This window comes from Canis aureus, chromosome 1 (genome assembly GCF_053574225.1).
Source record: "Canis aureus isolate CA01 chromosome 1, VMU_Caureus_v.1.0, whole genome shotgun sequence".
Lineage (NCBI taxonomy): Eukaryota > Metazoa > Chordata > Mammalia > Carnivora > Canidae > Canis > Canis aureus.
The window spans coordinates 122399631-122421420 of record NC_135611.1 but is presented as its reverse complement, the minus strand read 5'-3'; the positions used below and the strand labels follow the sequence as shown (position 1 = coordinate 122421420).

The 21790-nt window shown below is 62.0% G+C and overlaps 1 long non-coding RNA gene across 5 annotated transcripts; it reads right to left on the bottom strand.

Annotated features, from left to right (window-relative positions):
* Positions 1-6357: 6357 nt before the first annotated feature.
* LOC144288935 (uncharacterized) lies at positions 6358-18634 on the bottom strand. 5 transcript variants are annotated; one of them, XR_013357007.1, is made up of 5 exons: positions 18490-18634; positions 17899-18010; positions 17051-17230; positions 6899-7109; positions 6358-6753 (listed from the first exon to the last, which is right to left on the bottom strand). It is a non-coding gene; the product is annotated as an uncharacterized LOC144288935 (long non-coding RNA). The 5 variants fall into 5 exon arrangements; XR_013357011.1 differs by having other exon boundaries at positions 17055-17230; XR_013357000.1 differs by lacking the exons at positions 17051-17230; positions 17899-18010; positions 18490-18634 and adding an exon at positions 9361-12641 and having other exon boundaries at positions 6899-9142.
* Positions 18635-21790: the final 3156 nt, after the last annotated feature.

The following is a 21790-nucleotide window of genomic DNA, read 5'->3' as shown; positions in this document are numbered from 1 at the left end:
GATACAGGAGGGGGCAGCCTGAGCTGGGCGTCGCCTGTGGCTCATGAAGACACTCTGCAGGCAAAGCAGCCCGAGGGTGCTAGAGGGGGCTGCGGACCCTGCCGCCCCCCAGCCCACCGGTGCTGCACCCGGGCATGTGGCCGGGCCTGCTTCCGCGGGCACACATGGCTAGGCCTGCACCCCGCACCCCGCACCCCGCGCTCCCAGAGCCTGCTCCTCCCTGCCCCTGCCCCTAAGGTTCCGCGGGCCTTACGGGCGGAGGCTGCCCCACGTGGAGCATGTTTCCCGTGTAGCGGGTCCTGCTTCCTGGGGTTCAAGGGCAGTGGTGGCATGACTCTGTCCACCGGTGTGGGACGGGCTGGAGGCCTTCTGCTCCCTCCCCAGGGGAAAGCCCCTTGCGCCAGAGGAGCCGAGGCAGTTCTCAGCCCAAGGACCCCAGCACGGGGTGGGAAGCGCCCGAGTCAGAGAGAGGGCCCGGGCCCTGGCTCACCCCTTGCTGGGGGCCTCCGGGTGGGGCCTGTCTGCCCTCCCCTCCCTCCCCCTCCCTCCTTCTCCCTCCCTCTCCCTCCCCCACTCCCCCCACACACCCCCCCCCCAGCCCGTCCCATTCTAGGACAAGCTCCAGGCACCCACAGCAACATCTCAGCCGCGATTCTGCTGGGCCCCCAGGCCTGAGGGAGGAGGGCTGGTGGACGTGGAGCCCACGCCCCGGGGGCGTCGGGTGGGTGCTCGTAAAGGCCCCTGCTGACCTTCTGTCGGGGGCAGAGGAAACGTCTGGTGGGCGCAGCCTATGCCACGAGCTCGCCTTGGACCGAGGAGGCCCGGGGAGAAGCCCTGCTCCGGCCACCGAGGTGGAAAGCGGGGAGGTGTCTCTGTGCCCCGAAGAGCAGGGCGCGCACCACGTCGGAGGGCTGAGGCGCCTGCCTGGGGCTGAGGCTGTGCGGGGCCGCGGGTCTTCTGTCGGGTGGAAACCAGGGGCGCGCGGGGCCAGCTGGTGGGGGGCGGGGGGCCCAGCTACTGCTCAGGCTAGGGCTGAGGCGACGCCAGGGGCTCTGCCAAGGGGCTCCCAGGGGCAAGTGGACCAGGAAGGAGCCGCCGAGGACACGGCTGCCCCCCAGGGTGCCAGAGACGCGCCCCTGCCCGAGGCTCAGTCCCCTCCACTCAGCGGGCAGCCACCGAGCTGGGGTCTGAGGGCACAGCCGCCCCTGCTGCCACCCGGCCGCCCCTGGATGCCCGGGGACAGTGGCCCACACACGCGGAGCCTGGGAAGCAGGCGGAAAGGACGGGGGGCGCTGAGGACAAAGCGGGGTGGCTGCCGGGCTCGCCCCAACAGGTGCAGGCGGCTACGTTCAATCAGGAGGGGCTCTTGGGGGGAGGGGTCACGCGACCCCCGGGCCACGCGCCCCTGCCAGCGGGCCCCGATGCAGCCCCCTGGGGTGGCGTGGGTGCGGCACGTTCCGGAAGGCCAGTTTGCAGGGGCCGCAGCCTGGCGGCGCAGGGGGCAGCGGGGCCGGGCAGCTCCCGGGACCAAGCCGGAGTGTCGCCGGGGAGCATGAGGACCTGCCGCGGGCTGGCCGGAGGGCAGGACGCGCCGCGGCCACAGAGGGGTCGGGACAGGCTCCCGCGGCCACAGAGCAGCGTCCTGCCCCCGGCCCTGGGCAGCGGCGCGGGGACAGCTGCTGCATTGTCGGCGCAGTTGGACGCTGTTCAACACGCTGCTCAGCCTGTAATTTCCGCGGGCTCATCCAGTTCCGCCCGCGGGCGGGTGTCGCGGGGGCTGCGGGCGGGGGGCGTCCTGTCCTCCTGCGGCTCCCGGGGCAGGGGCGGGTGCCCAGGCGGCCTCCCCGGAGGGGCCACCTTCCTGGCGTGAAGCGTCGAGTCGCGGCGGAGGCCGGGTGCACTGGGCGGGCCAAGGGCGCAGGCGCAGGGCCCAGGGCACGAGCGAGAGGCGGGCGATGGGCACGAGCTCGCGCAGCACAGCACCCCTGGGCCCGGCCAGGGCCCGAGCCCCAGCACCCGAGGCTGTGGGTCAGTCCTGGACTCCGACAGCACGGCCATCGCCAACGTCCCAGCTGAGGTCGCAGTGACCCCAAGCGGTCCCCAGGGTCAGGAGCGTTGGGGCCAGACCCTCCACGGCGGGGACAGTCCTCACAGGGGCACCGCCCAGCCCGGCCCCTGGACACGGGCTGAGAAGGGCTGACCACAGCCCCGGGAGGTCTCAGGAAGATTCCGGGGACTCCTCTCAATGTTTTTGGTGTGTTTGGTTTTGGTTGGGTTTTGTCCCAGCCCGTCTGGATGGGGAGAGGGGAAGCGGGGACTCGGGGCTGTTGGGGCGGGAGAGGGGCCCTTCCCACCCCGACCCACCCCTGCACGCCCCCCGCGGGCTCCAGGGCTGCCCACAGTCCTCGCGTGAGCATCACTTCCAGAGCCCGGCAGCGCAGTCTCAGCCCCTCCGTGTCCCACGGAAGGCCCTCAGCCGAGCAGACACGCGCGGGCCGGTGCACAGCCTGAGGGAGCAGCACTGCCCCCCTGGCATTTCTGACCCCTCCGTCCCACGAGGGAAGCAAGCACGGACCCTGGGGGCCCCTCTATGGTCAGCACCCACGGAGGACCCCATCCCTCCTCTGGCTGCGCTTCAGGACAGCCCGGGGAACAGCTCGGAGGGTGCGGTGGGGTCCTGTGCCCTCCTGGGGCCAGTCCACTGCTGCAGGGGCAGGTGGGGGCGGGGAAGGGGCTTGTGGCCAGACCCACGGGACTACAGCGAGGGAGGAGTCAGTCCCCAAAAGAGCGAGTGTGCGGGCAGGGGCGGGTGGGGGCAGGGCGTAGTGTTTCTAGAAGGCAGGTGGGGAGCAAGGTGGGAGGGAGGCAGGTGCCCTCTGCAGGGGCTTCAGACGCTGGGCACCACCCGGCACAGGGAGGCGGGAGCACCAGCAGGAAGCAGCCCAGATGTGCGGGCAGGGGCTAGAAGAGGGTGCGGCAGCAGGGTGGGGGTACGGGGGGCCCCGCACAACAGAGCCCCGTCTCTGAGGGCTGGCCTGGTGCCCTTTGGAAAAGCTGCCGTCCTGAGCTGGTGCACAGCATGGTAAATGGAGCGCAGCATGGGATCATGCAGTGTGCAACGTGCACAACTATGTGTAGCAGCCCTGATTAGAAGATCGGGACTATGTGGGGGGGCCTCATTGGCCCACCTGAGGCCTGGAGCCGAGTAGTGTTGTGCAGGTGTGCCCGTGTGTGCCCGCGTGTGTCCAGGACCCAGCCTCCTAGGGCGACAAGGTGCAAGTGGAAACACGGACACAGCCCCTGCACCCCGGGGCGGGCAGCCCCACCTGCGCACCTGCCGAGAGTGAGCGCCCTCAGCAGCCTGGGAGCAGGAGCCCAGGAGGCGCCTCCTCCGCAGAGGGGCCCACGTGGCTGCCGCCGACCGGAGCCAAGGACTTGGCTTCCGAGGGGTTCTCTGGCCGCGCAGGAGCGAGGGGCGCGTGTCTCCAGATGGCCAGAGCCAGTTCCCGCAGGACCTCTGCCCAGTGGGACGCAGGACCTGTCGCACCCGATGACCAGCACAGCCAGATACCCGCTGAGTCGCTCCTTAGTCCCCACAGTGGCCCTATGGGTATCCCCGCTTCACTGAGGGGGAGATTAAGGCACAGAAAGGTGAGGGGAGCCATCCAGGGTCACACAGGTAGCGCACGGTGAGCGTGCTGGTCTGAGTCGAGAGGGCACAGAAGCTTCTTTGTATCTTGAGGGCGGAGCGGGTCAGGGGCTGGGGTCGGCGGCTCAAGGACCTCCCTGCCCTAAACGTCCTGTACCATGGCAGCATGCCGGCCGGGCCAGGACGCGGTCCCAGGGCCAGCTCCCCAGGGCCAGCTCCCCAGGCAGGGTGTGTGTGCAGGGCCCACGAGCTGCGCCGCCAGGCCCTCGGTGCCGCCGGGGTCACCGCCGGGGGGCCGCTGGGGGCAGGGACCGCGGGGTGGCCTCCAGGCCCAGTCAGAGGCTCCCGCCCAGCATGCCAGGGAGAGGACGCAGAGCAGAAGGACCCCCTCCCACAAGGAGCCTCGTTTGGGCAAAGACCTTTCCTCAGCCCACAGGAGGTCAACAGCACCGGTCTCACCGCTGGGGCCCCTTCTGCCGCAGAGGAAAGCAGAGGCAAAGCAAGAAAGCCCCCCGTCGATACGGTCTCAGCCCCTGGATCCAGCTGTGCCTGAAGCCCCGAGACCATGACAGTGGGGCCCAGTTCTTGATCTGTGCTCCCCCAGCCCTCTGGAGCCTGCTGCCTGCTCAGGTTTCGTCATCTCCATTTGAATGGACCTGGACAACCACAGCCCACCCCAAACAAGCCCCTGGAGATCCCCATGGAGAGGAGTCCCCCTCTGGCCTGGAGACGCAGGAGGCCCACAGCCCCGCAGTGTCAGCGGGAAGGGCCCCCTCCGCAGCTCGGACTGCAGGCACCTGCCCCGGCCCCACGGTGCACCGGGCAAGTGGGTGGCCCCATCCCTGCCTCATGGGCCCCCGTCCACCCTGCGTTGGGGACGGTCCTGCGCTGGAGGCCGCGGCAGGGCAGGGCGGCTGGCTGCCGGCAGGGCCCCGGAATGAGTGGCTTCTGCAAGAGCACAGAGACCGAGGGCCTGTGGCGTCGGTGATGCCCCGGCCCCTCCCGTGCGGCGTCCCTGCAGAGGCCGCCCAGCTCTCAGGACCTCGGCCCTGCCTGGCCCTCCGCGCCCCTGCTCCCCCCGGCCCTCCCCTCATCCGGCGCGGGAAGCATCTCGAATTCCGGAGGGCTCCGCAGCCTGCAGCTCCTCCGCGGGCAAATTCGGCCCAGGTGCCAACTGTGAGTGCACTCGCCCGGCGCCCACTTCCGCAGCTCAGCACCTGCAGAGCCCCCGGCACGGTCCTGCCAGCGGGAGGGGGGCTGCGGCTGTGCGTGCGAGCGGGGCGCGGGCCCACGTGCTGGGCTGCTGGTGCCTGCGGGAAGCCACGGGGGAAATTTCCAGCACAAAGACCGTATGCCTGAGAGCGAGGGGAATTGCTCAGCAAACTTCAGAAGCGATCAAAATGTCCTTTCCATAAAGTCCCGGCTTAAAAAATGTTAGCAGGTGCGTATACAATAGCGAGTCAGTTGGGATGGATTACTATAGAATACCATTTCCGCTCATTCCAGATTATGAATTCAGGGCATAATTTTCTGTAAATTGTCATTCTTGTCTGGTAAGGAAAAGCTAATTTTTTCTCATATGGGAAAAAAAGCACCCCACCGCTACCCTGGGCCACCGCTCTCTGGAAGGGGACCTGCTGGAGCCGCACCTCCCTCGGCGAGGCCGGGATGGGAGTGGCTGTGGCCTCAGAGCCTGCAGGGGTGGGGCCCTCTGGGGTGGTCGGGGCGGGGTGGGGGGGCTGCCGGAGGGGTGGCTCGTGGGGAAATGGGCGAGCCCTGCTCTGGGAGGAGGGGCACGGAGGGTGGGCCGCGCTGCATGCGTGCGCGGTGAAGGTGCCGTGCGGGGCCAGGAGCCGAGAGGCTGTCAGCCGGCACTGGAGGCTGTGTCCGTCGGTCGGTCGTTCAGCCAACAAGGGTGCGCGGAGTGCCCGAGGTGCAGGGCCCCTTCTGTGGCCCGAGGTCACGGCGACGCTAAGATCCTGGGGTCCAGGGGAGACCAGCAGCCACCACTGCTGCAAAGGCAGGAAGTCCCAGTGATGGTGGGGTCCCGGGAGGCCCCAGGGGAGCTGGCGGGCGGCGGAGCAGACGTGAGGCCAGCGGCCCTCCCACGGCGCTGAGCCACAGCCAGGCGCAGGCTGGGGGCGCGCACGGGGACAGGAGGCCGGCGAGGCCGGAGGCTGCAGAGGCTGCGCGGGCGTCGGGGACGGGCTAATGCCTGAGAACCGGGGAGCTTCTAGGGAGGGAGACGTGGCTGGTTTGGGTCAGAAGCTCCTCAGGCTGCTGGCGGAGGTGCCGTGGTGGGAGGGGGGCCTCTGGGCGTCACTGGACTCAGGGTCCTTAACCCCAGCTCCCGGGGCCTGGGGGGGCTCCGTGCCAGCCGCCACTGCTCCTGGTGGGACACACGGCAGGACCGTCCCTGCACCATGGGCAAAGCGGCTCCCTGCAGTGCGGTGGCCGGACACTCCTCGAGGCGCCGAGGGCAGCGACGTGGGGACCTGAGAAGCTGGATCCAGAAACACGCACTGAAGGTCTCTGCGGCCGAACATTTCAGAATACCTCAACTGACAGCAAGAAGGAGCGGCTGAGCAGCAGCAGGGAGAAAGAAGGAGATGTGCTTCCGTGGAGAGGAAGCTCCAGGATAAGTAAGTAAGTTTAAAATAGAATAAGATGCGATACTTGCCGTGTAATTGTACTTTTTTAAGACCCTCTTTTAAGATTTGTCTGTTTATTTACGGGGGAGGGGCACAGGAAGAGCAGCAGACTCCCCAAAGAGCCCACCGGAGGGCTGCAGCTCTCAGCCCGGACACCACCACCTGAGCTGAAATCGAGTCGGATGCTTGTCCAGTCGAGCCACTCAGGTGCCCCAACTCTTCTTGCAATCCCGTGAGACGACTGGGCCACGTACCGTGATTGGGTGCAGCCCCAGCCACGCGCCCACGTGCTCGTACACACAGAGAAATGCCCAGAGGAAGCCATGGAAGGGAACGTCCCCACCATCAACCACGTCCACCTGCGGGGCGAGGGGGAGCTGGGGAGAAAGGGTAGGTTCGCCTGCCTGCCAGGCTCACGTTCCTCCCACGGCAAGACGGGTTCAGCATATGCTTCTGTAATTAAAGGTTAGGAATCATTGTAAAATGAGTGAAATGCACAATAAGCTGGTCCCTGCCCTCACTTTCCCCATCAGAGTCTGAGGCGGGACGACCCACCAACCTGGACCACCCGGAAGCCCTGCTTATCCGTCTCACTCACTCGTTCATCCATTCAGTATGTCCCACTCTCCTGTCATTTGTCCACCCGACGAGGATTCCTGAGCACCTCCTCCAGGTTCTGGGCCGCAGCAGAGAACAAATAGAGAAGGTCCCTGCCCGGGAGTTCAATCCATGTGCACGTGTCTGCCCCATAGTCCCGCGGGGCAGCTGGGCAGAGGGGAGAGGAGCAGGGGCAGTTGTCGTCCCTCACCCTTGAGTTGAAAGATGGGGGAAGAAGAAAGGGGACAGTCACTAGGCTGAGAGCACGTGAAAATCACGCACTGGCACGGGATGGCATCAGGCTGTTCCCTCTCCTTGCAAAGCGCCTTCCGTGAGTCCTGGGCTCACGGACTCTGCTCAGCCTTCAGGCTTTCGAACGCCTCCTCTTCTTGGCAGCCCTGCCCAGCCCCCTCAGCTAAGATTCCTGCTGGAAGCTCCAGGTCAGATTCACAGACTGGCAGCCAGCGGCCATCAGCAGGCAGAAGGGGATATTTTGTTGTATCAGCCTGGTGGGTTGAGAGGTTCCACGCCACTGCGGGCACCGTGCCTGGTGTTTCCTCCTGCCAACACTTGAGCGTGTAGTTCCCAGGTAACATTACATCTGTGGGTGCATTGTCTTATTCCTCCACCCACCACCCAGCACATTCATCTAGGGCCAGTCCATGCCCAGTGGGTGGGTGGGTGGGTGGATGGATGGATGAGTGAAAAGATAGGTGGACAGGTGAATGGAGAGATGGACAGATGGGTGAACACACAGATAAATGGAAGGATGCATGGATAGATGGATGGACAGATGGACAAATGGATACCTAGAATTTAGATGCATGGATGGATGGATGGATAGAAAAGTGGACACATCAACAGACAGATGGGTAGGGGATGCCTAAGTGACCCGGTGGTTGAGCCTCTGCCTTCAGCTCAGGTTATGATCCTAGGGTCCTTGGATCAAGTCCTGCATCAGAGTCCCCACAGGACTGAAGGGCCAGGTCACCAAGGGTGGACACACCCTGCTGAGAACGGACTTCCTCCAAGGGGCAAGGGGGCACCAACCAGGGTTGAATTAGGATGGGATCTGCTTGGGTGTTGGAGAGACCCCTCCTGGCTGCGGCAGACAGAACGAACCCCGGTTGGCCGTGGGAAGGAGAGAAGCAGGGGTCAGTTCCTGCCTAGAACACAGAGCAGGTGCGAGAAGCACCCAGGAGGGAGGTAAACACGCTACTGACCCGAGTGGGGCGCTGAGGGCGGGCAAGGAGTCGGGGAGAATCATCTCAGGGTTCCTGCGGTTTGGCCTGCCCAGTGCCCATCTCCCTTGGGAAGCACCCCTGCCCCCCATCCATGACAACACCCCAATCTCAATGAAACCACGACATGGGCCTGACCAATCCTAGCCAGCTGCTCCCTGAGCACGTGACCCAAACCTGCCCCCTGGACCCCAGCCCGGGGCCCCTGCCACCACCCAAGAGGCTGCTGACAGCAGGACCAAGACATGGGCACAGCCATGACACAGGGGACCTGGACCTGGCCGTACCTGACACCCCTAGGCTTTCAGGAACATGCACCCTGGATCCTTAGGCCAGTCTGAGCTCAGGTTCTGGCGCTGGTGACCAAAATCGTTCTGAGCAAATCAATAAAGATGGCAGAGGCGAGCAGGACTCAGGCCCTGCCCTCGAGGAGAACCCTTGTGTCTGTTGGGACCAGAAGTCACTGCCCTGGTCACTCTGCACACACACGGTAGGATGCCAGGTCAGCGTGAGGGAGGCGCAGAGGCACCGCGACCCACACCTTCAGAGGAGGGCAGAGAAGGAGAGGCGGCGACACTTGGCCAGGCCTTGAACCTGAGGCTGACAGCTGAAGACGGGCAGATGTGCAAGGCAGGAGAGAAGACAGGAGAAGATGAGGGGAGCATCCCAGAGGGATCTGGCTCCCAGGCAGCACGGGCGCTGGCAGGGTGGGCAGGAGACTTGGGCTGCGGAGAGGCCATCCCGGGGTAAACCGCTGCCTGCCTAGCCTCACCTGGTCACACGGAGCCAACTCCACAGCCTGCAGAGCCAGGAAGGCCCCCTAGCTCCAACGGGGGCTCTGGTCCCGGAGGAGGGACCGCAGTGTAGACAGGCTGGCCGAGGCCACAAGGGGCAAGGGCCGCGCTGGGCCGGCCTCCTCCAGCCAGCCTCCAGGCTGGGGGCGGGGCTGCACCCCGGCCTGGCCACTTCCAGAGAAGCCCAGTTTCCCACAGCATCAGCAGCTCCTGCGACAGGGAACAGAAGCACCCAAGGGCGGAGAGTCCTGGGTGTCATGTAGCGCGGAGGCCACTCCTATGGGGCACTCACTCTGGGGAAAGTCCCCTTCCCACCACCTTCCCCAGGGCCACGTGCTGCAGCTCGCAGGACGGCAGCCTGTGCACTCGGTGGCAGGCCCGGGAGCCCCGGCTGGTCTCTGGCACCAGCTCCCCGGAGCCACCTTCACCTGCTGGAGGCAGCTCTGGCCTGGCTGCTTCCTGGGGATCCTCAGGTGCTAGGAAACCCGGTAGGAAAGTGCAGGAGCTGGCACCCCCAAATAAGAAAACAGTGCCGTCCGGTCTGGTCCTATGTGCCATTTGCATCCTTCGCCGTCTGGGTCTGGGAGGTCTGCTGGGGTGAGGCTGCGACTCAGGAGGCCGGGCAGAGAGAGAAGCCTCCACTGCGGGACACCGAGGAAAACGGCCTCGGACAGATGACGACGAGCACGGGCCGCGGAGAGCTCAGCCTCATGTGCTGCCCACAGGACTGGAAGATGTTTCCGCGGCTCTGAGCGGCAGCCCGACAATTAAACAAAGTCACCCAGCAATTCAGCTCCCGGGTGTCTACCCAAGAGAGATGAAAACCCGGGTCCCCACGAGCACCTGCACCCAAATGTGCAGAGCAGCACATTCGTACTAACCAGAGGGGAGACGGCCCCGATGACCCCCGGTGGACGAGTGGATAAACAAATGTGGCGCGTCCACACCGTGGAGTACCCTTCAGTCGTGAAAAGAAACGCGGCCACGTGAACAAACTTTGAAAACGTGACGCTAAGAGAAGGAAGCCACGTACCAAAGGCAGCAAAGCACACGAGTCCCTTCTATGAAAAGCCAGACCGGGAAAACCCAGAGACGGAAGGTGGATGAGCGGCCGCGTCGGGCTGCGGAGAGGGACTTAGCTGGGAAACAGCTACTCGGGTTCTTTTCGAGGTGATGACGATGTAATAGAAGCAACTACGGTGATGGCCACACGCATCTGGGAAGAGACTAAAGGCCACTGAACTGTTCACTCACACGGGCGAGCTAGGTTACGGGCGTCACATCCCAACAGAGCAGAAGCAGCAGCAGCAGCAGAACCGCAACCGTCAGACAAGCCAGAGTCCACGACGTCCTGCGAGAAGCTGCCCAAGAGCCGGGCCACGGGAAGAAACGGGTTGCGGTGGGGACGGGGCTGCTCTACGTGGAAGGAGACCAAAGAGCAGACCCCACGACCAAGAGCAAGGACTTCGACTGAACACAGAAACCTGGGGCAAGGGGGAGCCTGACCAGGATCACTCATCAAACGGTGTCACGGGATAACCGCGCCTGTTCCAGGACGGTGAGGTTCTGAGGAGCGAAAACGCGACCTTGCTCACTGGGGAGACTGTCTTCATGTTTAAGGGGTACAAACGTTTAGGATGAGGTGTGGTGATGCCTGCAATTGCACAGCAGACACGTGCGTGGCGGACATGTGTGTGTGCACGTGAGTCCGAGTGCACATCCGTGTGCGAACGTGCGCGAGTGGAGAGGACGGGCAAGCAGATACGGCAAAGCACCGACCACTCGTGACGAAGACGGCCGTGAGCAGGTACTCGTCGTACCATCCACTCCTTCAAGGTTCTGGCGTTTGACCTCCGAGAGAGCTGGTGAGGGTCACTTCCGCCTCCGTGGCCCTGCCCAGGACCCGAACATGCCAGTGTCTGCACCGCGCGAAGGGTCTCCCTGGTGGCCAGCTCTGTGGGCCACGATCTCTGGGTCTCTGGCCCCTGCCCCGACCCTTGTCCCCGTCGCAAGTCCGCTTGAGCCAAGCGGATCTCACTGCCAACAGCGCTGGACACGGCCGCTCCCCACCTCCTCGCCCTTGGCCGCCCCCCACGACGACAGCCCCACACAGGGCTCCTCGGGGCCACTCGGGTCCCTCCACGGCGCACCTCGCTGGCCTCCCGCGGCTCTTGGGACGAGGCAGGAGCCCCCGCCTGTGCACCCCACACCTGCCACCTCCCAGCCCCTCGAGCCGTGGCTCAGCTCGCCCGTCCTCCGGCTCCATCGCCTCGTCTGTCCATCGTCAGTCCCCATCTCCTGCCCATGGCTCAAGCATCGACTCCTCCGGGGCAGCCATTCTGCACCTTGCCCCGTCCACACCCGGTCCCCGCTCTCCGAGCACACACAGGCCTCCACTGTGTCCTCACGGGCGGCCCTAAGGGCTGCCGTGCCCCCTCGATGGCCACGTCCCCATCTGAAGGGAGCCAACAGCAGCACCAGGTGGTGGAGGATGGCGCGGGCCTCGTCCTCGTCCTCCTGGAGACGCACATTAACAGGCCACGTTGGCCGTCACCCGTACTGACGACGTGGTCCTCAGGGGGTCCCCGCCCCCACCAGCATGCTCCGACCCCGAGCCTGGGGACTGCACCAGGGCAGGATGCCTGGGGCTCTCTGCCCGTCCAGCCTGAGCACCGGACACGCGGTGCGGGCCTGTGAAGAACATCACCGGACCAAGTGGCACCAACACGGGGCTGTCACCAGTGGCCCGGCCGGCTGTGGACCAAGGGCACCGGGCTGTCCCCTTTGGCTGGTGGCCTGTAAGCAGAGCCCCTCCCGAGTCTCCAACCTGCCTGCTCAGGGACTTAGACCTTTGGCTCTTCCCTCTTTAGGAAAAGGACGGTGTCGCCTGAGCTCTGCCCCAGCGGCTGCTTTATAACCCAGTAGCATCTGCATTCGTGTACCACACTGTCGCGGGCTAGGAGGTGCCTCGCCCCTGCAGCCGGGAGCAGAGCCAGCACTCGGCCTGCAGCCACCAGTGCCCCCAGACGGCCTCTGCCTTGGGCCTCCAGGGCCCCATGCGGCCCCACGGCACCCGACGGAGGCAGACGGAACCCGACCCGAAGCGGGGCAGCCCCGTGGGCCGCGGGCCTCCACGCTCAGGGCCTGTGCCCACGCGAGCTTCTGCTCAGCCCGCCCGCCTGCAGGTGCCAGCCTCTCAGGCCTGCCCGCCCGCTGCCCCACACACAGCCCTGCCTCCCCTGCCGCGGAGGTAATGGGCCCCCAGGACAGCAGGAAGCCCCGCCGCGGGGACCGAGAAGGGCCGTCATCCTTGATGGGGCACCCACCAGGGTCCTCTGCCAGCAGGGACGCGGGACAGTCAGGTGGACCCTGGGCGGGCTTCTGGTAGCCCAAGGACACGGGTTGCCCATGTCCGTGTGGTCCTGGGCACTGCCTTTCTCTCCCCAGACGCCCACCTGCAGAACGACAGCCGCTGTGCTTAGGACCGTGCAGGGGAAGGGACGCGGGAGCAAAACTACAGCTCTGCACACTCAGCAGGCCCTGGGCAGCCGCCCTCCCTCTGTTGGCAACCACGTGTGACCCCTGTGACCACCTCCACCGCCCCCACCCTGGCCAGGCCGCCACCTGCGGCACCAGGAGACGCCCTCTTCCCATCCACGCTGCCCTTAGCAGCCGAGCAACCGTAACCGTGACTCCCCTACTACGGACTCCCCAAGGTCTCCTGCAAGCCCCAGAGCCCCAGAAGCCCTGCCCCTCTCCCACCCGCCTCGCCCCACTCTCCCTTGCTCGCTGCTCTCCGGCCTTCCTGCGGTTCCGCTACTAACAACATTAAATCCATCCCCACCTCAGGGCCTTTGCACCCACTGTTCCCTCCGCCGGGGATACTTTCTCCCAACAATTCTTGCCACATTTCCCCAGGCTTCAGAGCTTAGCTGTGCTGCCTCCGCCTGTTCAGAAAGGCCCTCCTGAAGCACCTGAGCCTTAGTGACCGGCCTCTGCTCCACCTACGGGCGCCAAGCATCCTCTCCCTCTCCTGTGCTTTACTCACTCATGTCCTGACCCCTCCCCCACCCAGAGACAGACCTCTCTGTCCTGGTTCCTCTATCCTGGTGAGGGGACAGTTCTTGGCATGGGACAGGAATTCAAGGAACATGCAATGGACGGAGGGATGGACGGATGGGAGCTCGCCGGCCTGGGCCAGAGCAGGCAGGCGGGAGGAGCCCGTGGCCCTGGCGAGCGCAGGAGCTCCTCAGACGGAGGCAGGGACGACGCAATTCTTCTGCCTCCCGTCCCACGCCTTGGCCATATGGCGTGCTGCACACTGGGCTGAGCTGCAGATGCTCTAACTTGGAGCTCCCTTGCTTTTGTGTGTTAATCACACAAGGATGGAACGGGCTCACCACACGTCTCGTGTTTGCTAACTATCTACATGTACATAAAACAGACTGCGGCGTTACCAGCCAACCCACTTGTGAAGCGGAAGGAAAACAGAGCAATTAGCAGGAGGGAGGAGGCGGTGCCGCCTGAGACGGTGGCCAAGCCCCGCACTCTGTCCCCGAGGAGGGTGGGCTCTCCCGCGGGTCCGGGACGGGCCTGGGCAGAGAGACCTTCTGGCTCCTCGGCCCTCAGGACAGGGCACGGGGGTGCCCCGTGAGCCTCGGGGCCCCCTCCACCTCGCTCAGGCCCAGACACACCCGACACCTGCCCTTGCCCTGCCAGGACGTGCCGCTCGAACTCTAGCCCTGAGCCCTCTGCTCTGCTCACTGCACCTCTGACACGCGCTCGCCCTCCCGGCTTCGTTCTCGCATCTTCCACTCAAACGTGAGTACTGAGGGCCTCCCATGTGCCCTCGCGTAGCTGCCTCCTGAAGCAGGCCCCAGACAGCAAACAAACGCACAATTACAAAATGTCTCAAGTGCGATGAAGAATAAAAATACGGGGCTTAATTAAAAAGACAGAATTAAGCATTGATGCCACCCTAGGAGCTGCATTTCAGGACAACCAAGTAGCCCCAATTGATATGGAAGATTTCTTTCCAGAAGACTCCAGTGGGTAGAACCTGAACAGCCGTGCACTGCAGCAGGGAGGAGGCAGGAGCCCTGGGCCCCGTGAGGAGCAGCAGTTCCTTCAGGGACACTGGTTACAATGGCAAGGCTGCGGCAATGACACAAGCAGAGGACTTGTCCTTTCTTTCTCGTTCTAAGTTCTTTTTTTTTTAATTTTTTTTTTATTTATTTGTGATAGTCACAGAGAGAGAGAGAGAGAGAGGCAGAGACACAGGCAGAGGAAGAAGCAGGCTCCATACACCGGGAGCCCGACGTGGGATTCGATCCCGGGTCTCCAGGATCGCGCCCTGGGCCAAAGGCAGGCACCAAACCGCTGCGCCACCCAGGGATCCCTCTTTCTAAGTTCTTTACAGGTAATGCACCTGCTCTTGCCGGCATCAGGGTGGAGTGCTCCCGCGTACCATCCCTCTGGGTATGTAGGCCTCTAATTCGAAAAGTGATGAAGGAAATAGAAAATCACCATTTTGCAAACCCTAATCACATAACTGATTCAGGAACCAATTATGAATGGATGAAACTATTAGGTGAGGCCTCACGGGGGATGGTACGCTGGCTGGAGGAGGCTGTCACCACCTGACCCCACTGATCGATCTCAGCGTCACGAAAGTGGACGGCCAGGCACACGGGCCTCTGGAGGGGTGACGCACAGCTCCCACAGCATCACCGGCAGACACGAGCTTAATTGGCTACGAGAGCCGGCGTCCGTGTCCGGGGAAGCCAGGGGAGAGCGGAACGAATCAAACGACTCCATGGAGAAGCAAAAGGGACAAATGCAGAAAGTGAGGTGAAGGAGACTGACCTGGATTACACGGCAAATGTGGAACACAAGAGGCTACTAGGCTACTCCCCAGTGGAGAGCAAAGGACACGGGAACCACACGTGGTGTGCGGATCACACACACCGATGGTTAAAAGACACATTTGAGACAACTGGAAAATGTGACTGTAGACGGAGTATTAAATGCTACCAAGAACCGTTCAGTTTGGTAGGCGTCTTACTGGCACTGTGGTTATGGAAGAAAGCGGCCGTGCTTTAGAGATGCATACTCAGGCACGTCCAAGTGAAACGACAATGTTTGGAACCTGCCTGGAAGTATGTTAGCAAAGAAAAAAAAAAAAAAAGCCGCAGGGTCGATGAAACAAATACGACAAAGTCTTAATTATTAAACCTACAGGACAAGTATACAAGGTGTACAATCACTTCTCTACTTGTATGTTTGAAATACTTGTAATTAAAAAACAAAACAGGATGCTGAGAGAAAGCGGCGAGTGGCGCACCCTGAGACAGAGAGAACCTGATGGAGGCAGGTGGCTGGCGAGGCCTCCTCCGGGAGGGGCTGCTGGAGCCTGAGCTGGCCCCTGGGGGTGGGGGTGGGCAGGGAGCAGGCAGCAGGCCAACAGGTGCACACGCACCACAGAAGTGGAGCCCAGTGAGGGCCGGGTACAGGCCCAGGACCCCAGGACCCCAGGACCCGAGCGCAGCAGCAGAAGCCGAGCCTGGCGGGGCCTGGCTCTTGTGCAATCGACTATTTTGTGATCAGCACAAGGCTGTCAAATGCGGCAGAAGGGGCAAGTTTCACTGATTCACAGAAGTCAGTTATTTTTTAGGAAAAAGATGATTTGGGCTGTTTGGTGACAAAGGCATTTCCGTGGGGAAGAGACAGCGACACAGTGGGAAAGAAGTTCAGGACGGGGTTCGGCTGCCCAGAGAGCAGACCGTGGCTCCCTCCAGGATGGGACGGAGACAGGTCAAGAGACAGACTGGAAATATTTGGGGTGGGTGCACAGGGAGCCACTGGGGCTTGCCGGTGCCTGCAGTGAAAGCTGTTCTGAGCCTTGAGTGAGTGGTGGCAGCAGGTGGTGCTGCAGGCAGGGCAGGATGGGGAACCCAGAGTCCACCCTGGGCGTTGTACCCCGAGGGGCAGTGGAGATGTCACGATGTCAAGTAGGCAGAAAGAAAAGAGCAAGCAGGGAGGGGACATGTGGAGTCAGTCCTTCACTGCAATGTCCCGAGGGGGGGGCGGGGGGAGGTAGAGCAACCAGGAGCGCGCAGCTGTGTCCTCACAAATACCCCCGACACGGCTGGGAGATGCACCTGGGAGTCGATGAGGTGGAGGGTGTGGGTGAGCTGGCAAAGCCACCCGCAGTGACCTGCAGTGACTCTCCCCTCCCCAGCCCTCTCCTCCCCCGAGCAGGATGAGGCCTCCACTGCCAGGTTCCCCAACCCCTGCAGTTTGGGGAGGACCACGGGCGGCTCTTCCACTGGATCTGAGCATCTTGAGGATGGGATGCTTGCTTCACACTTCATACTCCCAGGACAGAAGTCATCCCTGTAACCATTTAACAGACACTTAATGAGCGTCAACTGGATGCAGTTCCCTCGTGAGCCCAGTGACACGGTACAACCACCACGTCCTCTCGTCTGGCATCTGGAAGGATGTGAACACAGGGAACCTGGTCAAATGTCCCACGGGAACTGAGTTCACAGATCCGTGAAAACCTAGGGGACTCTTGAGGAGATCCAGGAACAGGGCCCCAAAAGACGGCCACCCAGGACCCCTAGACCATGCGCACTGAGCCCGCCCACGTACTTTGCCAGGCCAAGCTCAGGTCAGCCTCACCGCAGCCTCTTCATCACCCTGTGGGCCGGTGACGTGCCTTCCCCAGGATCACACGGATGGAGCCCGGCAGCTGGGATCTGCAGCTCCCACTTCCCTTTCCTGTAGTGTGGCCGGGGCACCTGCCACAACTGCCCCACGGCCTCCTCCTGCAGCACGGGGGCCAGATCCCTCCTCGGCCTGCCTACACCTCTGCACCTTCGTCATCCCCTTTCCTCCTCTGACCACAGTGTGACACATTAATTTTAAGTAACAGCACATCCACATCATACAGGGAGTGAGTCATTGCCTTTCAATTCTCTTTCACGTGTTCTGCTTCATCAAGGACAAAGCCTCATCTGGAAGCGGAGGGGGCTGTCACCTCTCTCACGTTCGTTCATCTCCTTTTCTAAAACACTGTGCTGAGAAACACACAACACAAATTTACCATCTTACCTACTTTTAAGAGCTGAACCAGGGATCCCTGGGTGGCGCAGCGGTTTAGCGCCTGCCTTTGGCCCAGGGCGCGGTCCTGGAGACCCGGGATCGAATCCCACGTCGGGCTCCCGGTGCATGGAGCCTGCTTCTCCCTCTGCCTGTGTCTCTGCCTCTCTCTCTCTCTCTCTGTGTGTGTGACTATCATAAATAAATAAAAATTAAAAAAAAAAAAAAAGAACTGAACCAGTGTCGTGTCTACATTCACCTAGTGGCACGCCCTTCTCTACGCTCTGTCCTCAGAACTTCCATCTTGCAAACTGAAACCCACTAAAAACTCCCCGTGGCCCTCTCCCTCCCTGGCCCTGGCAACCACCCTTCTGCTTCCTGCCTCTAGAATCCGAGGGCCCCAGGACCTCCTGTACCTGGAATCACCACCTCACTTCTTGATTTAAGTAGGAGATCAGGCCTCGAGGCCATGACCTGCCTCTGGCCTGCAGTTATAAACACTCACCGCTTCCCTCTGCTTTGTGGTGTCGTGCAGGGGGGGGGGGGGGGGGGGGACGGGGGACGACACGTGGGGGACAAGTAGGTCTTTCTTTTCAAACAGATTTAAGGAAATACAACGTGCAGGGAGAGGCTGGGGGTGGAGAGGCTCTGAGACAGCGGCCCAGGACGGGAGGTGGGGAGGTGGGGAAGCCCCAGCCTGCAGCGCGGAGGCCCCGTGACCTCCAGACCAGCCGCACCTGGGCCTCAGCACCCTCAGCACAAGGATGTGCCCCACGTGGCACACCGGCCTGCCGGGCGGCCGTCACCATCCGGGAAGCACTCTGGGCGCCTCTCACCTTCGCCCCCATCCGCTCACCCACCTGCTCAGCCAAACTTGCCGTCCAGACGCTGTGCAGCCACCGGGGATGCTCGGGCCTCTGGGCCTGGGTTACTCCCAGTCCACCCACTCCTTGCTGCCTCCTCCTCTCCTTCCTGTTTAGGGAATGGGGACCCACCCTCACCCGACACCCCAGCGAATTCGGGGGCGGGGGGGGTCCTCAGGGTCAGACAACCACAGTGGCCAGGTTGACCCCTAAAGGAGGACACGGGGCGAGGCTGTCCTCCCCACCCGGTGGGCCACCGCGTCGGTAGCGACCTCTATTCGCCCCCTGTTGGCAGGGAGTCCTGCTCACTTCCTGTCTACCTGCCCCCCGAGGGGGAGGTGTCCCGGGAGCTCCCGGAGGGCGGGGGACGCGGGGTCGGGTCGGGGTCAGGGTCAGGGGCTGCGCCATGCAAGCAGGTGACAGAGGGCGCGGCCAGGGGCGTCAGGATCCGGGGGATGGAGACGAGAGCGTGTCCCGCTCCCAGAGGCTCCCAGGTGGGCACGCACCTGCGGAGCCGCAGCCATGGCCCGACCGCGCATGCGCGAAGCCCAGCCGCGGGAGACCCAGCCTCCGCGGCCTGATACATACACCGGCACAACGGCTCCGGCATCTGGAAGGTTCTAGGGGCCTGGTCTTGGGCTGGGCTGCGCCCAGGAGCTCGGTGACCGACAGCTGCCTCCCCTTCCTCCGCCTCTGCGCCCCTCGACCCCCGGGGACCCGCATCTCTAAGGCTCGGCACCTCGAGCGGCAAGATGGCCTCCGCGTAACAGACCCACTTCCGGTCAGCATAGTGACCCCCCCCCGGGAGGTTCTTATTGGCCCAGCGGGGGTCACGTGCCATCCCCTGAGCCAATCACACGGTCGGAAATGGGCGATGCCCATTGGCCAAGCCTCCAGCACCTGCAAAGCACAAAGCCTGGTGCTGGGAGGAAAACATCCCGCGAGGGAGGCGCGCAGGTGGGGAGGGCCGCGTGGGACCCTGGGGACCCTGGGGACCCTCGGGACGGAGCGCTTGGGACCCCCCCCCAGGGCGGGCGGGCGGGATGGGAGGAGCTGGTGCGCTGCCTGCGCGTCCTTCCAGCGTCTTCCACCAGCCGTGCGCCCCGGGGACCCTGAGCTCAGCACGGAGTCCGGAGTGTGAGCCGCCGCCACTGCGCTGCCGCGTATAAAGCGTAAACGGCAATTTGAATTTTCATTGGAATTTTTTAACTGATCACAGCCTTCCACCTGAAGACCTGGGACTGCACTTGCTCCCCCGCGAAGGGAGGGCCAGGCCGCGCCGGGACCACCCATCGGCTGGCCAGCGTGCCCCCCACGGAGCCCATAGCCCCGTGACGTTGATGGGAAGCCCGACCTGCGGAGCAGCCACGGGGGCCCGGACGTGGGCTGACCTGGCAGGCCCGGGCTTGAGAGAGGACAGGGGCCAAGCCCCCGGGGCCTTCCCACCCTCCGGTTCCCTGGCACCGGGTCCTGCTCCTCCTGCCTGGCCCCGGCCTCACTGCTCACACCGGTGCAGCCAGTCTGACCTCTCTTCTTCTGGGATTCCCGTGCTTAGCGCACAAGATGCCCCCTTCCCGCCGCCACCGCCCCTCTTGGCTCAGCCAAGCGGCTCTAGGTGCCCAGCTCTGCCTGAGAGCAAGGCCCGGGCCAGCCAGGCTTCCAGCACAGCCCACACCTTCCCTGGTCAACCGGGGGTCAACAACTCCAGCCCCCAGCACTCTGTAACTTTCCATACGTGCCTCTGTGGGACTGCTGACCGTTCTGCAGCAGGGGTTCCTGGGCCACTGAAGGCCATCTGGTGGCCCCAGGTTAAGGGGTCCTCTCTGGGAAGGACTTCCCAGAAGGACTAACTTCTTAGTCCTTCTAACCTGGCTACTGTTCTTACCATGTATTAAGCTCCTCCGATGCCCTTTATACTTTATAAGCAATAATGATTGTTAATACAGGACACTTACTATGTGCTAGATACTATTGCAAATGCATTGTGGGTATTAATCCACTTACTCCTCACAGCATCCCTGGAGGTTAAGGTGATTAGAATCTCCCCCCATTTTACAGATGAAATTGAGGTCCAAAGAGGTTAAGGAGCTTTTCCAAAGTCTCATTGTGGACTGATACCCTCTCTAGCCAGCAGCTGGTTTTCTAGTTCAATCTCCAGGCTCCCTCAAGGCCTGAATCCAGAGCTTGGATGCTCTGACCCTGATCCAGGCAGCCATAGAATGAAATGAAACCAAACAGCCGAAGGCGAGCTACCCCAGACAAGTGGCCAGCAGTAACTTCCGGGGACCCCAAGCCTTGCTGCAGCCTGTTTCCACAGATGTCTTTTCTATTGCCTCTGCCAAACCCATTCGTCCTTCTGACCTAGGTGTTGCTTCCTCCATGGAGCCTTCTTGGCATCCACGAGTAGGCTGGATGCCCTTTCCTGCCACCACTCCATGTGGAGTGCTGGCTCCATGTGGAGTGCTGGCTCCTAGAAGTTTCCCGTCCCAGCCCTTATCACTCAGCCCTTATCACTACAACTACCAATCTACATAGCTGCCTCCCTTCCAGACTGGATGTTCCCAAGTGGGCAGGGATCATTAAAGTCTTACTTTGTTTTAAATGATTTTTTTGAAAAACAATTATTTTTATTTTTGAAATGAACATACACTCAGGAAAGTACATAAATCCTAAATGTAGAGCTCGATGAATTTTTACATACGCAACCACGCATTCAGATCAAAGCAGAACACATGGGAAGTGCCCAGGAGGTTCCCTCGGTCCCCTCCTGGTTATTAATCCCACCCCAGGAGTAACTGCTGGTTTCACACTGTCGCTATAGTTCTGCCTTTTCTGAGACTTCAAATAAATGGAATCACACAGTAATACTTTTCTGTGTCTGGCTTCTCGTGCTCACGGTTACGTCTGTGAGATTTCTTTCTTTCTTTTTTTTTTTTTTTGTGAGATTTCTTCATGTTGCTGAATGCTCCAATGGTCTGTCCTTTTTACTGCTGTGCAGTATTCCACTGAATGAATATACCACATTTCTGTGTCCACCATATTGTTGATGAGCGCGTCAGCTAGGAAAAAGAACATCTGGAACTCTCATTCTCGCTGGTGGGACAGTAAGTTGCTACCATCACTAAGGAAAAGTCTGTGTCTATCATCGATAACAATGATATATATTGATATCTGTAATACTAACATATGTCGTATTTATCATTGTCCTATATCTCTCATTTACTAAGCACTGAGTGTGCACCAAGCCCTGTAAGCTGTGTTACCCCAATCCTCATAATCACCCTAAGAAGTAGATAGTTGCCTTCTTTGAAATAGCAGTATGGTAGCAGCAACATGATGGGATTATCATGAAGTTGAACACTCTGACGGACTGAGTCCAAAGCTGACGTTTTGGAAGTGCTGTTCGTGGTACCTCTTATTGTTATTACTGAAGGACACCGGGCCCGGAGCTCAGGAGCCTGCATTCATGTCTCCCTGAGATAACCTGAGTGAGTCATCTCAGCAGCCTTCAGCTCCAGGCCCCTGGAAGGCCGACATCTGCTAGCAGGGACTTCCGGGGATGACACAGGGCACACTCTTCAATCAGACCCAGGCTCTCACTTCAAGAAGATCCTTATGCTTGGGGGGGGGGGGGGGGGCGGAACAGTGCATCAGGAAGGGTCTTGGGAGTGTTTGGGAGCCCTCTGCGACATGGGGACCTGCCGCTTCTGCCAAGTTTAGTTCACAAGGTACTTTCAGGTGATGGTCTCGTTGCCCTGGAAGGTCCACAAGGACTTGGCGGCTGTATGCTTCTCAACAACTCACCCACAGAGATGAGCAAGTGTCTCCCTCCCCCACCCGCACCCCGGGACTCTGCCAAGAGCTGGGGGCTGCAGCCCGGAACTCCCTG